This window comes from Pteropus medius, unplaced genomic scaffold (assembly GCF_902729225.1).
Source record: "Pteropus medius unplaced genomic scaffold, Ma_sr-lr_union100, whole genome shotgun sequence".
In the NCBI taxonomy this organism is placed as follows: Eukaryota; Metazoa; Chordata; class Mammalia; order Chiroptera; family Pteropodidae; genus Pteropus; species Pteropus medius.
In genome coordinates, this window is record NW_024340849.1 from 42,101,796 (window position 1) to 42,108,945 (window position 7,150).

The following is a 7,150-nucleotide window of genomic DNA, read 5'->3' on the forward strand; positions in this document are numbered from 1 at the left end:
TGCTATCATGGAAATGCAGTTAACCACAATCTCAAGTGTCTCTTAAGTGAGAAAACACTGAGCAAAAAGAGGAGGAAGTCATCATTCTTGCAGCGACACTTAAAAACCACTACATGACACTCCTGAAGATCATGTTGAGATGGTTTGCTCTATAGGTTAACAAAACATAATAAATTTAGACAATTAAGGTAGTGCAATATTAGCAGAGAGGAGGAAAAATTAACCAGAAGAACAGACTAGAAAACCCAAGAACAGAAGCATGCATTTATGGAAATTTGGTATGTGAAAAAAAGTTACACAGGACCTAGCAGGGAAAAAATAGACTGATTATTCAATAAATAATGCTCAGACAATTAATTCATTTAAAAAAATGAAATTGGATTCCTTTTCAGTATCATACATAAAAATCAACACCATACAAATTAAAGACTTAAACTTAAAAAATTGAAAAAAATAAACTTTAAAAATAAAATTTGTCTGCAACCTCCAGTCCTGGGCTTCCTTCTCTTTGTCCTGTGCCTTTAAGGGCAGAGGATAGTTTGTTGGAAGTCCTGTTTTTACAACTAGGACCCAGGGAGCCTCCAGAGTGAACATCAACCTGGCAGAGGGCCTGGGATGAGTGGGGGCCAGGGAAGCCAGTGAGGAGGCGAGTGCAACAGTTTAGCCAAGAAGTAATGCCAACTAAAAAGGAAAATCACCTTCCCAACACACAGGTCATAAAGGCTAGTGGCCAACTATGCCTTTGTCTCAGTGAATGCAGACACAAAACTGACAGCACAATGCTAATATGAAGGAGAGGCAATATTTACAACAAAAAGTATCCTTAAGAAGGCTGGAGAGGTGGGAAAGTGGAGAAGGCAAAACAAGAAGAATGAAAGAACAAACCATGCCCCTGTCCCCACCGTCTCAACCCCCACACCGGACTTGAGCTGGATAGGAGGAAGAAATTTTAAAGTGGCTGTGAGATTCAAGCCTGGGTTTAGATTTGAACTTTTATTATGACCAAATGGTACTGTTCTGGTACCTAGAAATGATTAAGGTCTTGAGATCTGTCTGAAGAAATCACCGAAGAGCAAGAAAGGAGTCAGGCAGAACTCCTTTGAAGACTGTGGTAGAAGAAAAAGCTAAATTGAATCCTATCAGGTTAAGCTTGTTCAATAAACTGGTGGCATGTGTTTGAGGAAATAAATAATAAAAATAAAAATAAAATTTGAAAAAACCTTGGTAGTAGAGGAATTTTACAAAAGAGACAAATCATAATGGAAATAATTGGTAAATTCGATCATATCAAGATCAAGTACTACTGTTTATTTAAAAATCTCAGAAAGAAAGGAAAAATGCAAGCCAAAAACTGGAGGAAAATGCTAAAATATATAATCAACCAACATTTAGTGGCCATAATATATAGAGAACTCCTTTGAATCAATAGAAAAAGCCAATAAACACATTCAAAAATGAGCACAGAGCATAAACAGGAATTTCACATAAGAGGAAACACAGCTAGGAAATAAACATATGGGAAAATGCTCAATCACATTTATAAGAAGGGAAATGCAAATTACAACTACAATAAGCTACTATTTCACATTCGCCAGATGGACAAAAAAAAAAAAATTTAAAGGAAAATACTCTTAAGTGTTGACAAGGAAATGAAGCAACAGTAACTCTTCATTATACTGCTGGACAATAATTTAGCATTATCTGTTAAACTTGGGCAATAAACAATATAGTATATTGTATATACTGAGTTTATGTCAATGAGGGGATTTTTGGAAAGCCCCTAAGGCTGGAGGCTAGTCGTCAGGAGAACCAACTAGGATTAGAGGGTTGGAACTTTTCATTTCCCCACACCCCCACATCCTTGAAAGGGAGAAGAACTGGAGGTTGAATCAGTCGCCAATGGCCAATGCCTACATAATGAAGCTTCCATGAACACCTGAAAGGACAGGGCTGAAAGAACTTCTGCATTGGTCAACACATGGAGGTTCTGCAAAAAGGAAGAGGCCAGAGGGAGCATGGAAGCTCCATGCCCCTTCCCCTATACCTTGTCCTACTCATCTGTTCTATCTAACTGTTCCTGAGTTATATCCTTTTGTTAAAGAGAAACCCACGGACTCCAAATGGCATTGCTCATGCTAAAAGCCCATGTTACCAAACCTAATACCTGATCTAACTGCAGTTTCAACCTCTCCCGGAAACATAATCTTAATCAACCAGTCTGGAATTTTCTGGTCAACACCAATGAGGTTATTTGCCATGTGGGCTCTTTCCATTCCCACTTCCCCAACCCCCTGAAAGAAAGAAATCAGTTCTCCCCCAAATCCTTTCTTTCTTTCTTTCTTTCTTTCTTTAATAGCTCCTTTACCTTGCCCTTCTTTCTATAAAAATCTTCCATTTTTTTCAACCCCTTGGAGCACACTTCTAGTTACTAGATAGGATGATGCCTGATTCATGAATCACTTAATAAATACTATTAGATCTTCAAATTTACTTGGTTGAAATTTGTTATATTTTAACACTTTCGTAATAAACCTGTAATCTAGTAAGTAAACTGTTTTCCTGAGTTCTGTGAGCAATCTAACACATTAGTTGAACCTGTGGAATATGTTGTGCGACCTCCAATTTATAGTCATTAGGTCAGAAGCACAGGTAACAACCTGGATTTGCAATTGGGCAAAAGTGAAGAAAAGAGACATGACACTCTCTCTAAGTAGATAGTGTCAGAATTGAATTAAGCTGTAGGATGCCTAGTTGATGTCACAGAATTGCTTGATATGTGAAAATCCATACACCTGCTGCCAGAAATGAAGTAGCGTTGCAGTAGAATATTGAGTAGATGAGACACAAAATAGGAGCGCATTGTTTTTCCTTTACAGTATATACATTCAAAAACTTTCAAAAACCAAATAATCTATTGTAAACAGAAGGCAAAAATACCTACACATTTCAGAATAGAGATTGCCTCAGTAACAGAAAGATGGAATTTTGGGAGGGGCGTACTAAAGCCTCCAAAGTGTGAGGAAAGCTCTTTTTCTTAAGTTGGGTGGTGGCTACGCATGTGTTTGTCTTTTAACAGACATTTAGATAGCATACACTCTTTTAAATGTATTAAATATTTCATGATATAAATATAAGAATGTTAGATTGAACAAGAAAATGCAAAGACTTTGTAGAAGTAGTGGCAATTCAAGAACTCAAATGCTAAGTTTCATTTTTCATATATAAAGAAAACATTCAACTACATATATTGTTAAAGGGAAAACAAAATTAAACAGGTAATTAAAACATTTTAAGATGTTTTATTCAAAATTAGTTCCTCAAGTGACATAGAAATTAAAGCTAATGCATCAGAAGAAAGTTGGCAAAATCCTACATGGCTAGAGATATATTTTGTGATATTAACATATTTTACCATTTTTTCCCCCTTCTTTGGTTTTCTCTTAACTAACCCCACCAATTCCCTACCCAGTTCAAGAAAATTGTAAGGTGTGCTTTCTTGTCTCTTTGTCACAGTCTATAACTTAGGTAGCCCCCAAAGAACCATGCTTCTCATATTCTTGCCTGTTCTGTAGTCCCTCTTTTTCAATCTAGGTTGGCCCTGTGACCACCTTTAATCAGTGGAGTGTGGCAGAAGCAGTGCTGTGTCAATGCAAGTCCTCAGCCTTAAGATAGTCTTCAAGCTTCCACTTTTGTGCTCTAGGGTAAGGAAGCCAGGTACCATATAAGAAGTCTGACTACCCTGACACCTCTCAGTGAGAAACCCAACCTAACCACGAGGAGAAGTATGGGAAAGAGATCTGAAGGCCCCAGCAGAGCTCTCATGCAACAACCAGCACCGACTTGCCAGTCATGTGATACATAAGGCATCTTGGAAGTGACTCCTCTAAGAACTGCCCAAGCTGATATCAGGTGGAACAGAGAAGGTCCAGTTCCACCAAACACTGCCCAAACTGCAGAATCATGAGCAAATTAAGAAAATGATTGTTTCAAGCTACTAGGTTTTGAGGTAATTATACAGCAATTGATAACTAAAACTGGTTGCAAGGTAGAAAAGATACTTTCCTCCTGGGAAAGTCTTTTTTTTTTTTCCTAAAAACCTGTTTTTAGAAGAATGTAGAGAGTTTAGAGAGGGAATAAAAATGAGAAAGGGACTTTAGAGTGCCTTGAAGAAAGATGAAGAGAAAAGGATTTTGTCTAAATTTAAAAAAATTCCCCTACAGCTGGTAAGTACTATCTCTATGGAATTCCCTACTCCCCTAAATAGCTGTATAGTAGCATCCAGTCAGAAGGGTTCAAGAGAAGCTTTGCAAGTGATTCCTATGTCCCAAGTGGCACCAAGGCAAAAAGAAGTCATCAGATCCAAGGGGTCTGTGTAGACATAAATGAACCTCTCCCCTCACCACCCAAAGCTTGGAACTTGTTAAAATTGGAAACAGAAGATGTTCTCTACCAGTCTGGTGGACTGGGGTTCAGAATCATAAACCGTATTACAGAAAGTAAGTATTTTAGCTGTCGTTACATTTTCTGGGGGGAAAAAAGTGTATACTTAAAAAATAACAAATTTGAGAAGACTGGAGTATTTAAAAACTGACTTTGCTTGCCTTTTATTTTCTAGGTATTTTTTGGGGAAATCTTATCAGCAGATCTTAAGAAGACTGTATTTCTCCCCCTTCTTTCTGCCAACTATCCTGTATTTGTAATGCTTTTTCAAGCTGGTGTCACCACAGTACACAGATATCAACACTCTCCAAATCAGCAGCGTTTTCTGTAAGTTTCTATCTGTTGTTGGGAGGGAACCACTCAAGGAGTTGGCCATGTAACTAGCTTTGGCCAGTGATATCAATAAAAGTGTAGCAAGCAGAGCTTTGATAGGCACTTGCTCATTGGAGCTTTTTCTTTTGAAATTCTGTGACAGCCAAATAAAAAGCCACGCTATTAGAGATGACTAATAGAAGAGAACTGAGCTTCAGTTCTCAACAGGCTCAGCTAATTGCCAGCCATGTGAGACCATCAAGGATCAACCATGGTCAAGCTGCCAAGTGACTGCTGCTATTTATGTGATCTCAGGTGAGACTGGCAAAACTGCCTAGTTAAGTTCAGCCCAATTTATGGAATCATGAGCAAATAAATGGTTCCTGTTTGAAGATACTAAGCTTTTTTTTTTCATGTAAAACTATTTACTGAACACTGTTAAATTTACAATAAAGTAAGTAATATACAGTCCTATCACATTCTGATCACTACAAAGTTAGTTTTTCCTGACTTCTGCTGAACCTGTAACACAAATACTGAAAAGACTGAGCCTATATGTAAGGAATGTGTTGGGGAAAAAACTGAAACATACAGATCAATAAGTTAGATTGCAAAAGTTTGTTCACTAATTAAGGCCACTAGATGCTAAACAGTAGCATCATGATTAGTTTCATGAGCAAAGACATTCCATGAATCATGATCTTTTAGTCAATATACATAGCACAAGGATATCAACTTTTTGTAAAGGAATGGTTCTCTAGAAGGAAATTTAAATGCCCATTTAAGCCTTGTTTGGCTAATTAGACACACCAGTATTTGTTTAGTTTTCTCGTCTGAGTGGGAGGTTGTCGGTAGTAAAAATTTTTCCTTTCAGGGAGTTTTGCAAATAAACTTGCATTTATATGACTATAGTTGTAGGTAGGAATTCTAATAAGGCTGCTTTAAATTGTCCAATTTAAATTATTTACATCATATTTAAATTATCCAATTAAACTCTTAATATTTAAATTGTCCAATTAATTACAGAATTATCTTTTTCATTTGAAAGGTTATATCTTCAGGAAGATTTTCATTTTAACTTGAGGTGATCTGTTTCTTGTGTTGCTCAGAGTGATGGAATCCCCAAACAACATAGACTTGCTCACGTTGTGAAATGTCACTTTGTTTTGGTGAATGTAAAAAAAAAAAAACAAAAATGAACAGCAACCCAATAATCCCCTCTATACTATTCAAAACGAACAAATCAAACTTAATTTTCATTAGAATGTAATTATTTTTCACACTAATAAATCATAAAACCATATATATGTATGTATATATAAACAATTATTGAGCATCTTCTGAACAAGAATGCCAAGTTTATCTCTTCATAAAAAGCAATTACAATTTGAGGACACTTTTATATTTGCCTCTGCCAGCACCAAGTCTACTTGATCTGCATCTTTCCATTTCTAAGAAACATTAATTCTCCACTACTGTCTATGACACCAATTATTTGTTCAGGATCAAAAATGCTGTGAAAGTTTCTTGGTTTGTCAGCAGCATCTCTTCTTTGATTAGCTATCATTAGATTTACTGTCAGATAAAGATGTTTTTTTTGTACCATCTTTTTCTTTACCAGCTTTTGAGAATTAAATACTTCATTTAACTCTGGACAATTTAAATTTTCATGTTTTCAAGTATTGTCAGTATCTGCATATATCTTCCACTTAAGAAATACTCTATCTTCCCATTTACTACACATCAGTCCTATACATTTTCCACTGCAAAATTTCAGGCTCTACCTCTTTGACTTTTTCATCTTTTCCATTCTGTTTCCTTCCCATTCTTCACAATATAGTTTTATTGGAAACCATTTTTAATTGCGGACGTAAAGAGCTATTATTCACTGCCTCTCAGCCCCTCTGATCTGGGTCTGTGGTATATCACCTCAAAGGGGCCATATCCTGGGGTGGGAAGATCTGGGGAACTGTGCAAGAAGACATTAGGTTTTGGGGTAGGGTGTGCTTTCTTGTCTCGTTGTCACAGACTATAACTTAGGTAGCAATAGATAACTGATACAGTGACATAAATATTTATTTTCTATGTAAGATGGCTAATGAAAATAAAAATTAATTTTATAGAGAACTAGTTGTGGAACTGGGTCATTTCAAACTACTACTTGTGATAAAAATTAAATAAAGGACACACACACATCATTTCTTTGCTAAAAAAGTTATTTGAGGAGTTTCTTTCTGAGAGCAAAAGTGACTGGCAAATGGTTCTGAGGCTGTTTCAGATTGCCATACTGCCATAAAAGACACTGATTAAAACTTGACTTCTCAACAAATAGATATCATTTCCACCAATACTTGCTCATAATGTTGTAGTACACTCCTCTGGCAGCATTTTGAATCTT

The 7,150-nt window shown here is 36.5% G+C and overlaps 1 pseudogene; it reads right to left on the minus strand.

The window, feature by feature from the left end:
• Positions 1-6,078: 6,078 nt before the first annotated feature.
• LOC120588044 (chromobox protein homolog 3-like) lies at positions 6,079-6,830 on the minus strand (annotated as a pseudogene).
• Positions 6,831-7,150: the final 320 nt, after the last annotated feature.